The following is a 22,771-nucleotide window of genomic DNA, read 5'->3' as shown; positions in this document are numbered from 1 at the left end:
GCCCGGTGGTCTCATTGGATGTTTATGTATTTTGGGTAAATGGTAGAATGTTGGAGTCACATGATGTTCATCTTTCAAAAACTGGTATTCATCTACATCTAACATCCCTCTCTTATACCATTCTTGTATCAATGAACGATAATCAGTTATGCTTTTTAACTATTCTCCATGAGATATTTGTTGACAACATGTTCTGTCATTCAGTTGTTTCATTGCTTCCTCTTTATAATCTCGTGTGGACATAAAGACAATGTTAACCCCTTCGTGTGAAGATTTAACCACTATTGTGTCATCTTTTTGTAAACTTCCCAACGCCTGCCACTAACCCTTAGTGACATTGTAAGATGTGCTCCTCTTCTGTTGCACTTGTAAGATTCCACGTTCATTGGTTACTATCTTGTGAAGTATGCCAATCGCACCAATCTGTGTTCGTGGTACAAATTTCGATTTTCATTTGAAATTACTTTCACCTCCGCTTTGTGCTATTCCAAAACTTTTGGGGGAGACAACAATCACTTCATGACCCCCTTGCAAATCTGGTAACTCATTTTGAAAGCTTTCAAGATAAACAGAGTCTCTAGAGCTTCCTCTGTCAAAATGTCAGTTGCTTTCTTTCCACTTTTTATTTTTTAAATCTGCAAATTCTCTATCTGTTTATACTATTTGCAAAGTTTAATTCCTGAATGAATTTAAAAGATCCTTGTTTGGGTGTAATGAAAGCCGTAGGAGGGACAAAAGGACAGTCCTAATTGCAGAACTGACACCTCATCGGAGGTTACAGTTCATGTGGTTAGTTTCACAATGGTCAGATTGTCTGTACCTACTTGCTCAGATCTCCCCACTTGCTCCTTTTCACCCTCTGCATAGCATCATCCCTGGCTCCTCTTCTTTGACCCTTTTCTTGTTTTCATTTGGTTAGCGAAAATGTTGCACAATGGTCGCTACAGAAGGTATGTGAGGACTTTTGTTTGTTAGTCCAATGTTGATGTCGATGACAAGATTGTATCAGAGTTTAAAGTGGTGGGAAATTCCTGAACATGTTTGATACTGATGAAGGTACACAGCTAAAACACATCTGTTTTGTTTTCTTTGAAGTTCTTGAAATAAAGAACGCTTCACACCCGCGAGTGCCGGTTGTTACTGACGTAGCACAATATTACCAAAAAACAAAATAAGATAAGAAAATAAACTAGTCTGCAACAATGACATTTAACAAGTATTAGAAAGCCATTTGAAACATACATTTCTGTTCACATGACAAAGAAAACAAATAGAAAACTACATAAGAAATCAAATTAAGACGCATAGCATTATATGATTAGTTATTACACAAAGTTGGCTATAAATACAGCCCAATACTGTTAAATACCACCAATAACCATAGAGACTCTGCTAACTGTTGGAAAGCAATAGACCTCTATTTCATCTTTAAAGACATAACAGCAAAATGTAAAAGTTACCACCTCCATCTATACTTTTCTACACAAAACAGGTACTTTTCTGTATGGAACTGTATGGCTGTTCTAGGAATAATAGCTACCAAAACTCCCCCGAGTTGTGACCTGTTCAGTATAAGCTGCTCTTGGGAACATGAACGCTTAAAATGTTTACTTCCAAGCACTACTGTTACAAAATTTGAAAGATTTGTTTATCTACCAATACCTGATTGCAGATCTATTCCATTTTACACTTATCTAAAGCTGTGCAAAACAACCTATGTCCAAACTGTAAACCAGAACATGTCTAACACAGGTTGGACAGAATGTAATGATATTACTCTTACTTTTAAGCATAGAATACCTACAATTTACAAAACACATGCCTTCCTATTTTACATCACAATTTACATTTATCTTCTAATTTTACTTTAAAAGTTCTAAGTTACGATGTTACTATTGTTATAACGCAGAAATGACTTGTAGTTAGATAGTCTAGGCAATATGTCATTATGTGACCTGCTGTTGGTGATGATCCTTGTAATAATCAGCTTTAAGGATTGATGTCTTCTATGCTTTCACATATATCTAATTTCTTAGTGAGATATACTAACAGTGGGACATGCACAGTATCTATAACGTTTTTCACAATCTAACTGATCTGGTTTTTCACTAGTGTTTCATGATGCCTACTGTGATATAATCGTCTTGAACTGTACATTTTCTCAAAGATGACATAGTAGTGTGACATAAATGGTAGTTTTGTCTGAAACACATAAAAAGGAAAACAATTATGGTATGACTCTGTTATATTTATTAAATATAATCAAATATTATTAACTTACCATCTACTATGAAGCCACCTTAAGGTACAAGTTTTACTTACCTTACACTTATTATTACTTCTATATTTAATACAATTTATTATTTATGATACCTGGAAAATATGGTTAATATTGTTAGAAGTTCTTTATCTCTTGAGACATTTTGTTAGTCTGAAAATAACTTTTTAAAATTGTTTTATTTTTTTTATTCTGGAAGTTCCAAGGTCCACATGACCAAAACAAGAGTCTCAACAGTAAACATGAGGACAACAAGAGTAATAAAAAGGGTGTTGGTGACGACACTGGTGAGCCATGACAAGCTCATGATGGATGCTCGTATTTCTCTCTCCCCCATTAATGACAGTATGGTAAGGGAGACAGTATGTTCTTGTACTGCCATAGTGCTATATTATTTCCTGATACTGCCTCAAAAGCTGTATTGGTACCACTGTACCAGGAGCAGGTACTGTTGGAGGGACAAATGCACCGGGTGTTGGTGGAGATGCTGATGAAGCAGAGGAAGTCGAAGGTGTAGCATTAACCAAAGAAGTGGCTGCTGCCAATATTCCAGCTTCTGCCTATTCTCTATCCTTCTGACACCTTCTTTCTGTGCCAGTTTGGTGAAACAAATTGCCTTCAGGTGTTTTCTCATTCCTGTGGTACCAAATGAGTATTTTTTTCTATTTGCACTGGAAATTACTTTATTACATAGCTTGCATGTAACAAGTTTCACATTCATTTTGTTCCCTCCAGGTGGCAAAGAAAACAAACCTATACAATGGGTTCCTTCAATTTCTTTCTCTATGCCACTTCTTCTTACTCCTCTAGCAACAGCACAAGGTCATCTTCTTAGGCAATTGCAGTTATCCAAAAGTTGCAAAGTGCCTTTTTAAAAAATAAACGTCCCTCTTCCGAAGAGCTCAACTCTTTCCTTTGAAGATATCAAACTTAATGCGGATCAAATGCATACACTTCCTGTTTTCAACAACTGAGAGTTCTAAGATAATGAAATGCTATTTTACAAAAGCAAAAGTACCATTGTACTATCTGGATACTAAGCTGGAGCTGCATGCTCTTCAGCTGGAGTGCAGAGCCCTCTTGTGGTGGTGCATTTTGTAGCTTGAAAAAGGTTAGAAAAAGTCTCAAAACATATTGATGTTTTTTTAATAAAACCTTTTTACTTTTTTTATAACAATCAATTTTATTAAACATAGCACTGCGTGAATTAATGTAATATGCATTTCATTATAATTATTGGTCATTTTGTGAGAAAGATAATACGTGTGCTTTACACATCTTGATATCCTGACCCCGTCATAAAACCACCAGGCCCACCTTTTATATTTTGAGTTTGTGACTCTTTGACAAAGTCAGTAGATCTGCCTTACTTAAAATGACACCCAGGCCATGGACCCAATCTCCCACTCTGCATGGCTCATGCACAGTGGGCGGAAGGGCGTGTTGAGCACCAGAGGGGGTTGAGCGTAAGCAGATGTTGTGTGCAGGGTCACAACTCGGTAGCCACACTACAGTAATTATAATTCACCACTCTGAAATGCACTGTATTCTCACAAAAGATGTGTCTTGTTATGTCATAACTATTATTGTATATACTATTATTTTAAATGATATAAGTGATATAATATAAAAGGGTATAAGCAGTGCATGGAGAAGGCGTGAGTTATAGTTAATGTAGTGTAGCTACCAAGTTGAATACTCTGTCTGTAGAAGTGTGCGAGTTATAATAATTTGAAGGTGTTGCATAAATCATAAATTATTAAAGATATAAGTACAATTTTAAATTTTTTTTTTTTTGTGTAGTTTAGGTTTGGTTTGTAGTTAAAAAATAAATAAAGTTATATTAATTTAAAGGTGGTGCGTAATGTATAAATTTAAGGTTTAACTATACCTTTAAAATTTGTAATGTTTGTGTATTTTAAGTTTAGTTTCTATAGAAAGAATAAGTGAAGATTTCCTAACTATAACAAAGGGTTAATCTTTGAGTTTTTCTTGAATTTCTATGAATTTAAATAGAGTTTACTGTCATTGAGTGGAGTGTCATTAAGTGGAGTGTGGACAGTAGAGAGGAGGAGAGTGTACAGTGCACTGTTATAGAGTAGCATGGAGAGAAGTAGAGTTTTGTGGCATAGCATACAGTGGAGTAAACTGTTATATAGTTCAGTGGTATGTAGTATAGTAGTGGTATGATGCCTACTATAGTGGACATGCGTAATATAGAGTTGATCTAAGTGGTATACATTGGAGTGGCATCTTGTACAGTACATAGGAGTGGTGTGTCGCAGAGTGTTGGAAAGTGTTTTACAGTAGAGTACAGTGTTGTACACTGTGGTGTAGGTTCATAGAATGGAGCAGAGGGTTGTACCTGTGGTGGAGGGGCATAGAGGGAGTTGCACAGAGTGTTGTAAAGTGGAGTACAGTATTGTAAAGTCCTATAGAGTAAATAAGAGTGCTCTACACTGGTATTGACAAGAGTACATTGTTGTACAGAGTAGTGCTATACAGTGAACTATAGTGTGATACAGGAGAGGCATGGTCTGCTGTTGAGTGGAGTATAGTGTTGTTGAGTGGACCACAGTGAAGTGGCATGAAGTGTGGTTGGTTAGAGTGGAGTGGGTATAGAATGGAATGGGGTACAGTGGAGTGGCATATAGTGTAGTGGCATACAGTGCAATAGCGTACAGATGAGTGGCATACAGTAAAGTGGTATGTAGTGAAGTGGCAAAGAGTCAAATACTATAGAGTAGACTGTAGTGATAGACAGTGGAGTAGCGTAGATTATAGTTGCATAGATTGGAGTGGCCCTGACTGCAGTGGCATAGAGTGGAATGTCGTACATTAGAATAACATACAGTGGAGTGCTGTAGAGTGGAGTGGCATAGGATGGAGTGATGGTAAGTGAGGTACAGGGTAGTGACATACAGTTGAATGCTGTATAGTAGAGTGGCATAGAGTGCAATAGCATACAGTGGAATGGCTTAGAGTGGAGTGGGGTAGAATGGAGTGGCATACAGTGGAATAGCATGTACTGGATTAGCATATACTGAAATAGCATCCAGTGGTGTAGCATGGAGGGAGTGACATACAATGGTATCACGTAGAGTGGAGTGGGCTACAGTAGTGTAGCGTACAGAGGAATAGCTTACAGTGGAGTGGCATAGAGTGGAGTGCATAGAGTGGAGGAGCATAGAGCCAATTAGTATAGAGTTCAGTGGCGTACAGTGTAGTTGCGTACAGTGGAATAGCATATACTGGAGTGTCAGAGGGTGAGGTGGGGGGTACAATGGAGTGGCTTAGATTGGAAAGGTTTAGAGTGGAATAGCGTACAGTGGAGTGTTGTAGCCTGTAGTTGTGTAAAGTGGAGTGACGTACAGTAGAATAGTGTACAGTGGACGGGCGGACAGTGGAGTAGTGTACAGTAGAGTGTGATAGAGTGTAATAGAATACAGTGGAGAAGCATAAAGTGCAGTGATGTAGAGTGGAGCGGCGTACAATGGAGTGAGATACAGTGGAGTAGCATACTGTAGAACAGCATACAGTGGAGTGGCATAAAATGCAGTGGTGTACAGTGAAGTGGTGTAGCGTGGAATAGCATACATTGAAGTGGCATACAGTGGAATGGTGATGAGCAGAATAGTGTATAGTTTAGTGGCATACTCTATACGTAGAGTGGAGTAGAGTGAAATGGCATACAGTGGCATAGCATAGACTGGAGTAGAGTAGAGTGGATTTACATACAGGTGAGTGAAATAGACTGGAATAGCACAGAGTGGAGTGGCATACAGGTGAGTGACATGGACTGTAGTAGCATAAAGTGGAGTGATGTGCAATCGAAAAGAGTATAGTAGAGTGGTTTAGAGTGGAATTGCTTACAGTGGAACAGCGCATACTCGAGTAACGTTGAGTGACGCGGTTCACAGTGGAGTGGCTTTGAGCAGAATAGCGTATAGTTGAGTGGCGTACAAAGGAGTAGAGCAGAGTGGAGTGGCATGGATTGCAATATCGTAGAGTGTTAAGTGTGGAGCTGCATACACTCGAATAGCATAGAATGGAGTAGTGTAGAGTGGAGTAGCTTAGAGTGGAGTAGCATAGAGTGGAGTGGCATAGACTGGAATAGCATACAGTGGAGTGGGTAGAGTGGAGTGATGTGAAAAGGAATAGAGTATTATAGAGAGGCATATAGTGGGGTGGTATACAGTGGAATGGCATAGAGTGGAAAAGTATAGAGTGGAGTGTCGTACTGTGGAGTTGCAACAGTGGCATTGACTAGAGTGTCAGAATGGAGTGGCATAGAGTGTAATAACATTCAGTGGACTGGTGTAGGGTGTAGTGGCATAGCATGGCATGGAGTAGATTAGAATGGCATACAGTGGACAGCGTAGAGTGGAGTGGTGTATAGCGGAGTGACATTGAGTGGAGTAGTGTAGAGTGTAATAGCATAGAGTGGAGTGGATAGAGTGGAGTGGCATGAGTCGAGTGTGGTAATTGAAACCGAGATAGTGTGAAAGTGTTGCACCTGGCCCTTTTTGCAGGGTCATCCTCAATCGTTTTGCCTCCTTCCTCCTAATTCTTCTCACCAGTTTTTGTTGGCTTTAGGACTCAGGGCACTTTACCACTGCTAATCAGTGTTACAGTGTATATGCTCTCTGTGGAAATTGTATTGTTGATTGGTTTATTCCTGATTGGCATATTTGATTTACTAGTAAGTCGCTAGTAAAGTGCACTAGAGGTGCCTAGGGCCTGAAAATCAAATGCTACTAGTGGGCCCGCAGCACTGTTTGTGTCTCCCATATTAGTAGCTTTGTAAACAGGGCTCAGACCTGCCACTGCAGTGTATGTGTGTGTGTACTTGTAAACTGCCAATTCGACCTGGCAAGCGTTCCCACTTGCCAGGCCCAAACATTCCCGTTTGGTACATGTAAGGCACCCCTTAGGTAGGCCCTAGGTAGCTCCATGGGCAGGGTGCAGTATATTTAAAAGGTAGGACATGTACTGGTGCATTTTACATGTCCTAACAGTGAAATACTGCCAAATTTGGGTTTCACTGTTGCAAGGCATATCTCCCTCATAAGTTAACATGGGGACTGCCTTTAAATACCTTTAAAGCGTAGATTCCCTTTGAGGGCAGATAGAAATATGGAGTTTGGTGTCTCTGAACTCACAATTTAAAAATACATCTTTTAGTGAAGTTGGTTTTTAGATTGTGCTTATGAAATTGCCACTTTTAGAAAGTAGGCATTTTCTTGCTTAAACCATTCTGTGGCCCGTTTGTGGATTCCCCGTCTGGTCAGTTTGACAGTTGGGCTGTTCACAGCTCTCCTCTAGACAGTGACACAAAGGGAGCTGGGGTGTAGCCTACATATCCTGAGCAGCCATCTGGGCTAGAGTGGAGGGAGGAGTGGTCACTTACACCTGAAAGGGCAGTGCCTGCCCTCACACAATGCAATCTCTGACACCCTGGAGTGTGTCCAGGGCCAGGCCTGGATAAGGAAGGATCTTGCAAACACTTGAGACTTTGCTTTGATGTTTGCCAACTTCAAAGGCAGAAAGGGGTATAAGAAGAAGACACAAAACCCCAGACTTTTAGAATCTTTCTGGAATCAAGAGGAACCTTTGCCCAAGAGAAGTGCTGAAGGCGGAGTACTGTTCCTTTGCTGTGTTACTTTGCTTGACTGGCCTGCAGGTGCTGCTTCTGCCTGAAAAGAGTGCGAAGGGTGAACTTTGCTGTTTATCCTGCTTGTAAGAGTTCTCCAAAGGCTTAGAGTAGAGCTTGTCTCCTGTTGGAAGTCTCAGGGACACCAAAGACTTCAGTTTTGTTGATCTGCAGCACTGGGAACTGTGTGTTTTGTGCTCTTCAACAGCAGAAACCACTGTGACACCGCTAACGATGCCGCTGGCCTGCATCGTGACCTGCCGACGCCTCACAGAGCTGCACTGCCTGCTTCGCACCGTGCCCTGGTCTCACCGGTGCCATCATCGGACGACTTCACAGAGCCGCAGCTCGCACCACCACCTGTGGGCCCCACATTCCGGCATCGCCTGCCTACACTGCATCCTGGGTATCCCCATCAATGACACTCCTGCTGACACCGGCGCTGCTGCCTGCACCGTGGCCTGTGGACACTGCTTGTGAGGTACACGAAGCACCGTCCCGTCCCGCACCACAGCCCCGGTCCACAGTTGCCAGCATCATCGACTCGAGTGTCGTCACCAGGCATCCCTGCCTTCACTGTGGCCTGTGGACACTGCTCATGAGGGTCACAAAGCACCGTCCTGTCCCGCACCGCTGCCTTGGGCCTACTCGCTTCACCAACAATGACGACGCTGCCTGCACTGTGACCTGGTGACACCGCACGTCGCACCGCCCTGATTCACACTGCAGCCCTGGTCTCAACAATGCCGCTGGATGCCATCACTGAGCCGCTGCCTGCACCATGACCTGTGGGCACAACATGTCACATCATCCCGCTTCGCACCACAGCCCTGACGCCATCCATGCCAGTGCTCCTGACTTCATCAGTCCAGAGTTCGATCCACAAGGCGTGTGACTTCAAGGACCCGATGACTCCTGCACGACTCCGGAACCGACACCGTGACGCCAGCAACGTCACTCTCTGGAGCTCACTGCGAGAATCACGATGCCCTGCAAATCTAAAGGTACTGTTTGCGTGTCTTCCTGTTCACCGTAGCTGGCACGCAACGCCGCGGCTGGCCTGAACTGTTGGTTTTATTGATCATGACGCCGTGATAGCCCCAGGTGGAGCTATCGACTCCAAGGAACTGTATTTTTGAGTAAATCTAGCTCAATTCAGATCTTTAACACTGTATGTTGGATTTTTATCGTTTTGGTCTTGTTTTACACAGATACACATTGCTTAGTTTTTCTAAAACTGGTGTGGTGTCCTTTTGTACTGTTTTTGTCAGAGTCACCAGATCCTCGGGGTCTGTGCACATTCCCAACACCTCCACCACAAGACAGCTCCAATACTCTGATTAGAATTGTCACAGAGTCTAAGAGAGTCCAAGTGGGGAAAAGGGGATTAGGAAGGGAACAGCTGGGAAGGAGACCTGTAGGAAGCAAAATGGTTAAAACACACAATATCACAATTTTATCATATGAATCAATACTAGACTATGGGGGTTATTACAACTTTGGAGGAGGTGTTAATCTATCCCAAAAGTGACGGATATACCACCAGCCGTATTACGAGTTCCATAGGATATAATGGACTCGTAATACGGCTGGTGGTATATCCGTCACTTTACCGTCACTTTTGGGATGGATTAACACCTCCTCCAAAGTTGTAATAACCCCCTATGACTCTAAACATTGTCATTCTGAAACCATGGACAACCTAAGCACAGACTTAAAATGACTAGGCTTCAAGATGACTGGGTACCTGTGAGGGAATCAAGAAAGTTTAAATGCAACTTTCAAATTCAAGTACAATCCTTTGCCTGAGGATCAGGAAACAATCTGAATGATTGCTAAACCATCATATGAATCAGGTTTTGAGAAAACATGTTAGGAACACACAACATTACATCTTGAACTCTGACTTTTTGTTCCCTCAAATTGCCGGAACATGAATTGTGCACATTACAGATTTTCACATAGGTAGAAAATACCATTGAATGATTTGTGCACCATGAATAACACAAATTAAAACTCGGTAAATAAATCACGCGACTTGCCAACTCGAAAACCACCAAGTAAATGCCTTAGAATGGTAGCGCATAATGAACACCGTGATTTTTTAACACAGAAAAGGAATCGCGCTTCTTGCCGATTCGAAGGTCACCAAACAAATGTCACAAAATGGTAGCGTACAACGAATAACATGAATTACACACAGGAAAAGAATCGCGCGTCTTGCTGATTCGAGTACCACCATAGAAATGCTTAGGAATGGTAGCGGATAATGAATATCAAAAGTTAAAGCACAAGAAAACGACTCACACATCTTGCCGATTCGAAAGCCACCATGTAACTGCTATGGAATGGTAGCGCACAATGAATATCAAGGGTTAAAGCACAAGAAAACGAATCGCACATCTTGCCGATTCGAAGGCCACCATTTAACTGCCAAGGAATGGTAGCGCACAATGAATAACATGAATTAAGCACAAGAAAAGAATCACATGTCTTGCCGATTCGAATGCCACCATGTAACTGCCTTAGGAATGATAGCACACAATGAATATCAAGGGTTGAAGTAAAAGAAAATGAATTGCGCGTCTTGCCGATTCGAAGGCCACCATGTAACTGCCAAGGAATGGTAGCGCACAATGAATAACATGAATTAAGTACGAGAAAAGAATTGCGCGTCTTGCCGATTCGAATGCCACCATGTAACTGCCTTAGGAATGGTAGCGCACAATGAATATCAAGGGTTGAAGTACAAGAAAACGAATTACGCGTCTTGCCGATTCGAAGGCCACCATGTAACTGCCAAGGAATGATAGCGCGCAATGAATAACATGAATTAAGCACGAGAAAAGGATCGCGCGTCTTGCCGATTCAAGTATCCACATGTAAATGCCATGAAACGACCAAGCGCACATTCACAAGAGTCAAATCGCTTATCATGCAAAGATTAGGCCCAAGAACTTGAGCGTCATTGAAAACGGAGTCGGGGGCCCAACCTGACCTCCATCTTACCGCCCTGATCTAAGATCACCAAATGAAGTGAAAAAAGGGCGAGGCCTGGAGGATCAAAGTAGGCCGCCGGAACAGGAGCTCAGGAAGTTGCTGCTGCTCTGCAGCGGGACCTCTGAATAGTGAGCACGTGGAGCTGGGCTGGCTCCCTTATATAGAGTCTTGGCCCAGCCCACAAACCACACCCAGGCATGCTGCAGGGAAAGCTTCTAGAAGGCCCTGGAAGGGGACCACACCGTGACACAGTCTGAAAGCCTGCAGCAGTACATCACATGTGAACAGTATTTATATGTATGCTGAACATAAGTCTTCAAGATTAAACTCTGCAATGCAAAAGGTTAAGCTACATCATATTAGCACAATGCATAAATTATGTTAGCTTGAAACTGTTAGGTTTTTGCATTCTAGTCGCCAGTAGAGCGCGTACTGCCCTGATGTTGACAGTACTCCCCTCTCCCAGACGCGCTCTAGGGCCTGGTTTGTCTGGATTGAAACGATGAAAACGCCTCACAAGTACTGGAGCATGGATATCAGATGCGGAAACCCATGAGTTACTTTCAGGGCCATAACCTTTCCATGAGATTAAGTACCAGAGGTTACGCCCTCTCAGTTTAGAATCCAACACTTTCTAGACTTCGTATTCTTCTTTCCCCTGTACTAGAACTAGAGCTGGATGAGGGCGGACCTTCTGGACTGCCTTTTTCAAGAGGGAAGTGTGGAACACTGAATGAATCCGTAATGATCTTGGCAATTGCAGGTTATAGGTCACTGGATTGATTTGCTGAAGGACAGTGTACGGACCTATGAATTTGGGGTTGAACATGTGCTTCTTCTTGAAGTCTATGGGGGTCATTTTGACCTCGGCGGTCTTTTGTAAAGACCGCCGAGGGACCGCCGTGCTGAAGTCCGCCAGTGGTGGCGGTTTTCCGCTCGGCGTATTATGACTGTCCTTTTTCGGACAGAGAGCCGCCAACAGCCATACTGGCGGTCGACGGGGAAGTGGAGGTTGCTCCACCTCCACCGCCATGTCAACAGAACACCGCCCACCGAATCACGTCCTGTGATTCGGCGTGGCGGTGTTCTGTTGATGGTGTGGTGTCGGCGGACCAGCCCCCATGGATCCCGTCCTCTCCCGGAGGATTGACAGACCAGGTAAGTCGATCGTCCGTTAGGGGAGGGGGGTGGGGGGGTGTTGTGTGTTGTGTGCGTGCATGGGGGTGTGCGTGTGTGTATGTAGAGGGGGTGTGTGAGTGTGTGTATGCTTGTGGGGGCGTTGTGTGTTTGGGAATGAGTGCGTGTATCTCTGTAGGTATGTCGGTATGGATGTGTGCGTGTATGTTTAAATGTGGGTGTGCGTGTCTGACTGTGTGTGTGGATGTTGGCATGTATGTCGGTGTGTGTGCGTGTATGTGTGTTGGTGGTGCCTGTGTGCGTGTCGTGTGTGATTGAGTGATGTGATGTTCGGGGGCGGGGTGGGGAGGGGAGTCCTGCCACCTTTGTGGGGTGGCAGGGGTGGTAGGGGTGTAGGGGAGGGAGTCGGGGTGGGGGTGGGGGAGACCCCTATCAGGGCCAGGGAAGGAATTCCCTGGCACTGATAGTGCTTACCGCCATGGATTTCATGGCAGTTCCAAACCGCATGAACTCCATGGCGGTCAGCCGGGTCCAAATACCGCCGGCGGTATAGTGACGACCGCCGGGCTGGAGACCCAGGTCTTCAGCCCAGCGGTCGTCTCCGCCCTGGCGGGCGGAACGGAGAAGCGGCGGATGACCATGGCGGTAACCGCCATGGTCATAATTGCAAAAAAAAGACCGCCAGCCTGTTGGCGGTCTTACCGCCGCTTCTCCGCCGTCCGCCAGGGTCGTAATGACCCCCTATATGCTTTGTGGAAAGCCACACTTTATCACCTGGTTGAAACTGCGGTCCCTCACAATGTTTCTTGTCATAATGCTTTTTGTATTTTTGTTTGGCCTTTTCTAAATGCTGTTGAATCAATTTCTGGGTATTATGCAAATGTTGAATGGTTTCTGACACAGCTAGAGTAAGAGAACTTTCTTGAGGGATTGTGATGGGCAAGGTGTCAGGATGATAGCCAATCAAGTCAAAAAAGGTGTAACGCCAGTAGAAGTGTGGAATGAGTTATTGTAGGCTAACTCAGCTAACCAGAGCATTGATGTCCAAGAATGAAGTGCCATTTCAGCGTAAGCACGTAGGTATTGCTTCAAAGTCTGATTTAGTCTCTCCATTTGACCATCTGTTTGAGGATGGTGGCTAGTAGATAGTGTAGATGTCATTTGGAGTGGTTTATACCATGTCTTCCAGAAATTGGAAGCAAATTGCGACCCCCGATCGGAGAGGATCATTTTTGGCAGTCCATGATAACGAACCACTCTGTTCAGTAAAATAGTTGCTAGTTCAATAGAGGTGGGCAATTTCTTACAGGCAATGAAATGTCCATATTTCGTGAGACTATATGCTACCAACAGAATTACTGAATGCTGTTGAACCACTGGTAGACCGGTAATAAAGTCTAAGCTCCCACGGACGACTTGGAGATGGAAGTGGATGCAACAACCCTTTCGGTTTTGAATGACTTGTTTTAGTGTGAGCACAGACTTCGCAGTTGTTTACCATTGCTTTTACATCTTTTGTTAGGGTAGGCCACCAAAAATAGCGTTAGATTAATTCAAGAGTTTTTGGAGTACCTGGATGACCTGCCGTAGGTATAATATGCAACCAATGAAACACAATCTTGCGAAGTTTGGTAGTGGGCATGAACAAACGAGCGTCATGAAAAGGTAAACCTTGCTTGATTGACCTTTTGGGATCTGCTTGGTACCATGTCTGCCATTTCTCAACAGTGAAAGAGTTGTGGATGTCTTCAAAGAAATCTTCAGCTTTGATGATACATTGGACTTTGTCAGGAGCAATGATAGCTCTGAAGGTTTGAACTGCGGGCAACGTGGTAGACTCTTGGCGGGACAAGGCGTCAGCTTTGCGATTGTCTCTACCAGGCCGGAAGGTTACCACAAAATCAAATTCGGCAAAAAACAACATCCAGCGTAATTGCCGAGGAGTCAAAAGTCTGGCAGAACTCATGAACTGAAGATTGCGATGATCAGTATATACCGTGACAGTGTATTTGGCACCCAACAAATGATGTCTCCATTCTTTAAAGGCATCATGAATCGCCAGAAGCTCCTTTTCAGCAATGACATAGTTCTGTTCAGCTTCATTCAACTTCCGAGACATGTAAGCTACAGGATGAAGTTGACCAGTGTCCTTGTTTTGTTGCGACAAGACTGCTCCTATTGCCACATCTGAAGCATCAGCTTCCACTATGAAGGGTTGATCCGCGTCAGGATGAGTCAAGACTGGGGCAGTGGAGAAAGCTTCTTTCAAAGTTGAAAAGGCTTGGTCAGCTTCTGGGGACCAGACACATTTCTCCTTCGTTCTTAATAACTTAGTGATTGGAGCCACTGTCTGGGAGAAATGATTTATGAACCTTCGGTAAAAATTTGCAAACCCCAGGAAACATTGTACATCACGAACAGTCTCAGGGGTGGGCCAATCGGATACAGCCTTTACTTTCTTTTCTGCCATCACCATACCTTGAGGGGTAAGGATAACCCCAAAAAACTCAACTGTGTTAACATGAAACTCACACTTGGTTAGTTTGGAATATAAATGGTGCTTTTGAAGGGCTGCAAGGATTTTCTTGACATGTTGGACATGTTCATCTTCATTGTCTGAGTAGATCAAAATGTCATCGATGTAGACTATGGCAAATATGTCAAGGTACTCTCTAAGAACGTCATTCAAGAAAAATTGAAATGCTGCTGGAGCATTACACAGACCAAAAGGCATGACGGTGTATTCAAAAAGGCCATATCTTGTCTTGAACACTGTTTACCATTCGTCACCCTCTCTCGTTCTGACCAAATGATAAGCACCTCAGAGATCAAGCTTCGTGTAGATTTATGCTTTCTTTACTTGCTCCAGTAAGACCGGAATCAGGGGCAAAGGATATTTATTCTTGATGGTGACTTTGTTCAGTCCTGTATAGTCGATACAAGTTTGAAGTTCTCCATTTGCCTTCAGAACAAAAAAACAAAGGAGAAGCTGCAGGAGACTTAGAAGGGCGAATGAAACCATTCTCCAAGAATTGATCTAGATATTTTCGTAAATGTTGATTTTCATGTTCTGACAGGGCATATACACGACAATTGGGAAGTATCACACCTGGGACTAGATCAATTTGACAGTCATAAGATCTATGAGGAGGTAGGTTCTCTGCTTCTTTTTCATCAAATACATCCTCGTAAGATGAATACTGTTTGGGCAGTTGAATTTCTTTCTCCGCGGCAGTAGCTATGTAAGAGTTGCAAACTTTTGATACTGGAATCTTTTGGAGGCATTGGTGGTCATTACAACCCTGGCGGACGGTGTTAAAGCTGCGGTAATACTGCAAACAGGGTGGCGGACAAAAAAAGGGAATTACGACCCTGGCGGAAACCGCCAACTTAGACAGCCACTTTAACACATCGCCCGCCACGCCGGTACAGACAAACAGCGCGGTGGTCACCGCCAACAGACATGCGGAAGACAATGTACCGCCCACACTATCACAACACACCAATCCGCCACACCCAGGCACACCAATCCGCCACCTTTTCCGGGGCGGATTCACCGTGGATAAAAACACGGCGGAAACAGCTTGTGCTATGGGAAAACGCTCACCTCAACACATCCCACGAGGAACGAGGACACCATGGAGCCGGAACTACAAATCTTACCTGCCCTTGCATTCCTGCTCATCTACGACCAACAGCGACGTAGGCGCAGAACAAACCGGTGAGTACAGCACCTACGACACGGGACACCCACCAAACACCCCCACCCCCACCCCCCATATTACAACATACACACCAATGCAGTCACAAAAATCACAGTAACAACCCACAATCCCCCTGGAAGAATGCAAAGACAATGCGAATAGCGGTCAAACTTTGTATTGTGCCAATATACTACTCATCAAAAAATTTACGGATATATATTTCACGAAATCAGTCATAAATAAATGTACAATACAAGAAGTAGTGCAGAGATGAACACAACAGTGTCCGTGCACCAACAGTCCAAAAATGCATGGGCGACGCCCACAATAGATACCTGACCAAAATCCGAGAGAACACTGCCGGGGCATCAGATAGAAACAATACAGGCACATCAGGGGGAAGGGAAGGGGGGGCACCTCTGCCAGATGAATGCGAAGCCAGATCCACGACGGGGCTCCATGACCATTGATTTATCCTGGGGAGTGCAAAGCCACAGTCTCTCAAGTCACTTCAGTGGGTGGCTTGCCCACTGTGCCATCCTGGGGAGTGCAAAGCCACAGTCTCTCAAGTCTCTACAGTGGGTGGCCTGCCCACTGTTACATCCTGGGGAGTGCAAAGCCACAGTCTCTCAAGTCTCTACAGTTGGTGGTTTGCCCACTGTTCAATCCTGGGGAGTGCAAAGCCACAGTCTCTCAAGTCTCTACAGTGGGTGGCCTGCCCACTGTTACATCCTGGGAAGTGCAAAGCCACAGTCTCTCAAGTCTCTACAGTGGGTGGGTTGCCCACTGTGCCATCCTGGGGAGTGCAAAGGCACAGTCTCTCAGCGGTGCTAGCCATGGCGGTCTTTGCCCTGTTCAGCGGTCTTCACCATGGCGGTCTTTGCCCTGTTCAGCGGTCTTCACCATGGCAGTCTTGGCCTTGTTCAGCGGTGCTTTGCCATGGCGGTCTTTGCCCTGTTCAGCGGTCTTCACCATGGCAGTCTTGGCCTTGTTCAGTGGTGCTTTGCCATGGCGGCCTTTGCCCTGTTCAGCGGTCTTCACCATGGCGGTCTTTGCCCTGTTCAGCGGTCTTCACCATGGCGGTCTTTGCCCTATTCAGCGGTCTTCACCATGGCAGTCTTGGCCTTGTTCAGTGGTGCTTTGCCATGGCGGTCTTGGCCTTGTTCAGAGGTGCTTTGCCATGGCGGTTCTGGTACGGATATTGGTGTGTGGCATTACGATCTCCACAATGGACATTGGTGTGTGGCATGACGAACTCCACACTGGACATTGGTGTGTGGCATGACGAACTCCTCACTGGACATTGGTGTGTGGCATGACGAACTCCACACTGGACGTTGGTGTGTGGCTTGACGTTCCGTCATTGCCCAGCGGGGCTGTGGGATTCTGGACCCTCATGGGCTGTGACTCCGGCGGTGGCGGTGGTCTCCTGACCAGTAACGATACTTGGGCCCTCTTGGGCTATGACTCTGGTGGTGGTCTCCTGACCAGTAACGATACTTGAGCCCTCCTGTGCTGTGACTCTGGCGGTGGTGGTGGTCTCCTGACCAGTAACGATACTTGGGCCCTCCTGGGCTATGACTCTGGCAGTGGTCTCCTGACCAGTAACGATACTTGAGCCCTCCTGGGCTGTGACTCCGGCGGTGGTCTCCTGACCAGTAACGATACTTGGGCCCTCCTGGGCTATGACTCTGGCGGTGGTCTCCTGACCAGTGACGATACTTGGGCCCTCCTGGGCTATGACTCCGGCGGTGGCGGTGGTCTCTTGACCAGTAACGATACTTGGGCCCTCCTGGGCTATGACTCTGGCGGTGGTCTCCTGACCAGTAACGATACTTGAGCCCTCCTGGGCTGTGACTACGGCGGTGGCGGTGGTCTCCTGACCAGTAACGATACTTGGGCCCTCCTGGGCTATGACTCTGGCGGTGGTCTCCTGACCAGTAACGATATTTGAGCCCTCCTGGGCTGTGACTACGGCGGTGGCAGTGGTCTCCTGACCAGTAACGATACTTGGGCCCTCCTGGGCTATGACTCTGGCGGTGGTCTCCTGACCAGTAACGATACTTGAGCCCTCCTGGGCTGTGACTACGGCGGTGGTGGTGGTCTCCTGACCAGTAACGATACTTGGGCCCTCCTGGGCTATGACTCTGGCCGTGGTCTCCTGACCAGTAACGATACTTGAGCCCTCCTGCGCTGTGACTACGGCGGTGGCGGTGGTCTCCTGACCAGTGACGATACTTGAGCCCTCCTGGGCTATGACTCTGGCGGTGGTCTCCTGACCAGTAACGACGGTGCTGGCGGTTGTGTCTGGACCGCCGGAAATGATGGCGCACTTCTCCGCCGTGACACTCACAACAGGTTGGGGAGACTTCCTCGGGACCTTCCCCACCTTCTTTTGAGTTACAGATGACTCACCAATCGCCTTGGATCCCATGTCACTGTTTGTCCCACCAGGAGTCTTGACACGGTCCCGTCGTCCACTCTCCAATTTCGGAGCCTTTACAGGGGGTGGGCTGACAGTGCCTTGGCTCCGGGTCCTACTGCCTGCCCTGGTGGACGGGGCACTCCAAAAACCTGGTACACGCACCACTGGTACTGGAGGCTTTTTGGCTGAGGCGCTACGACGGGACTGATGAATTGGAGGGGGGGTGGGGGCAAAAAGGTCAATTTGACATAGGGACAGTTTCTGACGTACACTGGGATGGGTAGCTGGAGGGGCTCTGGGAGTGGAGGAAGAGGAGGTGGTTGTAGGAGGTGTCACTTTAGCTATTTTGGGTGCAGGTGCAGGTACTGGAGGCTGTTGTGAGGTGGATGGATGTTGGGTGAGTGATTGCCGGCGTTTGTGTACTTTGGGAGGGGGCGTCACAGACACACTGGGAGAGGACACAGGGGACATGTAAATGGCAGTGGAGGTGGTGAGTGCAGGTGAGCGGCTTGTGGTGCTGGGTGTCCTGGTGCGAGTCCTAGTGCCTGTAGATGTGGTGCATGCAGGTGTGTGTGTAGACGACACTGGGAGGGAGGAGGGAGAAGAGGAGGAGGGGGACACAGTGGAGAGAGTGGATGTTGCTGTGTCTGTATGGGTCTGATGCTTGTGTGAGTGCCTGTGGTGTGTGTGGTGCCTATGTTTGCTTGAGCTACTTGTGTGTGTTGACTTGTCTGCATGCTGGTCTGTAGGTGTGCTTGGGATGGGCTGGGGTACAGGGGATTGGGTCTGGGTGGAGGAAGTTGGAGGGGGGAGGCTGGACACAGGGACAATGGCTGCCATCAGTGCTGCGGCCAGAGATTGCAGGGTTCGCTGAAGGACAGCCTGACCAGAATGAATGCCTTCCAGGAATGCATTACCGTGTTTCAACTCTTGTTCTACACCCTGGATGGCATTCACAATGGTAGACTGCCCAACAGTGAGTGACCTGAGGAGGTCAATGGCCTCCTCCGTCTGAGGGCAGCTGGGGTGACTGGGGCAGGGCCTGAGGTGCCTGGGGCGAAGGTGATGCCCACCCTCCTGGGTGAGCGGGCACGGGGCGAACGCTGAGGGGCTGCTGGGAGGGCGGTGCTGGTAGGGGAGGTGGCGGCTGTACCTGTAGAAGTGGGGCGCACAGATGGTGCCGCCACCACAGGGGAGCTCCCATCGGCGGACGAGTCTGTGTCGCTGTTTGGTGATCCTGTGGCCGACGTGAAGCTCCCCTCGCCCTCCGTCCCACTGGTGAATTCAGAGTCTGTGGTGTGGCCCTCCATGGCCATGTGGGATGCAGCTCCCTCGTGCTCCGGTGCCACTGTACCTCCGCCTGTTGATGCTGATGTACAGAAGGACAGGGAGAGCAGAAAAAGGGTGGAGACAGAAGAAAGAGAGTTTTAGTGCATGGCATACCGCTACCGTTGGCGGACAAGACAAACGCAGCAGCCCCCTGCATTACGCCGTGCTCCTGCCCTCTGCACATGCAATTTCTGGGATATGGACTACATGGCAATGGTAGAAATCTGCCCACATGGATGGCAAAGGGGCAACTATACATCAATTTGCCTTTTTTTTTTAGCTGGGGTAGAGTGCCACATGGCCTACATTACGGAGGTGCCTTGCCTACCTAACTCGCCCTGGCCTAGGGACACCCACAGCCCACCTCCCCCACCCAGACCCCTCCACTACGCGCAAAGTCAGCAGAATGAGGTTGTACTCACCCCCTTGTGTGTGCTGTGATGCCCTCAAGCGCCCCTCCAACTCCGGGTAGGCCACCGCCAGGTTCCGGAACATCAGGGGGGTCATGGTGCGATGGGCACCCCTCCCACGTTGGGAGGCCATCCCCAGCTGAGCCTCCGCCGTCTTCTTGCTGCAGCGGCGAATGTCCTCCCATCTCTTACGGCAGTGGGTGCCCCGTCTCTGGTGGGCCCCCAGGGTCCGGACTTCCTTGGCGATGGCACGCCAAATATCCCTCTTCTGGTGGGCGCTGACCTACATGACATGCACAAGGAAAGAGGAACAGTCATTACCTACAGCACCGAACTATATTTGGGGTTCAGGGAGGAGCTCAGGACCATCAGCTCTGCCCTGGGCACCATCGTAGGGGTGCTGACGGACATTCAAAAGACCTTGAGGGACACCGTGGCACTCCAAGGGGCCCCTGACACTAGCCACGACGATGAACTGCCCACCACCTCCACCGGCGCTAGTGGACAGGACGCCCCGCCACAGGACCAACACACCAGCACCCCATCCCCTGCAGACGGACAACCACTACGCAAGCGGGCACTGAGATCCAGGAACAGGACAGAGCAAGATGGCAAGACCACCGCCAGGAAATAAGACCACCCTGATTGTCCCCCCACTGTCCCACTTTGTCACCCTGTCCAGATTGGAACTGCCCCAGCTCCACTTCCTATGCCCATATGGGCAATGCACCTGTGAGACTAATTGACTGGACTCTGCCATGGACATTCCTCCACCATTACCCATCCCCATTTTACAACCTTCCTTGAATTTTTTAGCACTTAAATAAACACCCTTGAAAGCCAAAAAAATCTGGAGTCAGTCTATGATTTGGAACTTTGTATTATCAATTACAGTGTCATAATGGGTTACCCATTGTAAGGCTAACATACCAATGTCACACATCACAAGCCCTTCAAGGATGCAAGCAGTTGACACGTAGGTAACCACACCTGTGAAACTGAAATGGAAGGGTACAACTCAATTAACAAATAGTGAGTGAAATGGAGGTACAGGATAGAGGTAGACATGTGAAAGTTAATGTAATGTTAAACCAGAAAATTTTCTCACCTGTGTGTCACTGGAAATATTGCTGTATGACTGACTCCCTGTTGTCGTTTTCTTCATCCTCAGCTTCATCCTCATCACTGTCCACTCGCTCCACAGGCTCCACAGCTGCCACACCACCGTCATCTGGATCATCCTCCTGCAGAAAAGGCACCTGGGTTTGCAATGCTAAATTATGGAGCATTGAGCAGGCGATGATGATGTCGCACACCTTCTTCGGTGAGTAGAATAGGGATCCACCTGTCATATGGAGGCACCTGAACCTGGCCTTAAGGAGGCCGAAGGTGCGTTCAATCACCCTCCTAGTCCGCCCATGGGCACCATTGTACCGTTCCTCTGCCCTGGTCCTGGGATTCCTCACTGGGGTCAATAGCCATGACAGGTTGGGGTAACCAGAGTCCCCCAATAGCCATACACGGTGCCTCTGGAGTTGACCCATCATATCAGGGATGCTGCTATTCCGCAGGATGTAGGCGTCATGCACAGAGCCAGGGAACATAGCATTTACCTGCAAGATGTACTGGTCTGCCAAACAGACCATCTGCACATTCATCGAATGATAATTCTTCCTGTTCCTGTGCACCTGTTCACTCCTGCGGGGGGGACCAGAGCTACATGGGTACCATCAATAGCACCTATGACGTTCGGGATATGTCCAAGGGCATAGAAGTCACCTTTAACTGTAGGCAAATCCTCCACCTCAGGGAAAATGATGTATCTCCTTACGTGTTTCAGCAGGGCAGACAACACTCTGGACAACACGTTGGAAAACATAGGTTGGGACATCCCTGATGCCATGGCCACTGTTGTCTGAAAAGACCCACTAGCAAGGAAATGGAGCACTGACAGCACCTGCACGTCAGGGGGGATTCCAGTCGGATGGCGGATTGGTGACATCAGGTCTCGCTCCAACTGGGTACATAGTTCCTGGATAGTGGCACGGTCAAATCGGTAGGTGACGATGATATGTCTTTCTTCCATTGTCAACAGGTCCACCAGCGGTCGGTACACCGGAGGATTCCGCCATCTTCTCATATGTCCCAGCTGACGGTGCCTAAGAAGGACAACAGCGAAGAACCAGACACTATTCCTCCAGGTATGTACCCACAGTTACACACAAGACTACACCAGACAAAACCCCTTCCTGTATGTGTGTTGAGTATAGGCCTAGCTTAGCTATGCGTGACGCAGTAGTAAATGAAGCCATGTGGGCCCCTGAAATGGCGGCTGCCTGACCTCTAAACTGGGACAATGGGATTGTGGGGTAACTGCGCTGGCGTTGCACACCGTCGCAGTAGGCGGTCGTAGACCGCGGCGCAATGCTGCATTGGTTAACATTGGACTCTATGGGTCCCAGGAGCCAATGAACAGGTGCGGACGTCACTGCCATTTTCTATCTGTTCAATCACTAGATACCTGAACTTTGACAGGAGAGGACCTACACTGCTAGTGCTGCTGTGACCTCGGTCTGGAAGCGACGATGGCTGCTGCGTCTGGGGAAAGGGCCCCTGCCTTCACTGCACAGGAGTTGGAGAAACTTGTGGATGGGGTCCTCCCCCAGTACACACTACTCTACGGTCCTCCAGACCAACAAGTTAGTACACAGGGAGCACGTTGTATGGGCTAGCCCTGGGTGGAGAGGGATAGGTGGAAGAGGGAAGGGGGCAGAGTACATAGATCAGTTATGCATGGGAATGAATGGGCTACATGGGCAGAGTAGGAAGGGGGCC

Source organism: Pleurodeles waltl, chromosome 7 (assembly GCF_031143425.1).
Source record: "Pleurodeles waltl isolate 20211129_DDA chromosome 7, aPleWal1.hap1.20221129, whole genome shotgun sequence".
Taxonomy (NCBI): Eukaryota; Metazoa; Chordata; class Amphibia; order Caudata; family Salamandridae; genus Pleurodeles; species Pleurodeles waltl.
The sequence above is the reverse complement of the archived record's forward strand: the minus strand, read 5'-3'. Positions refer to the sequence as shown.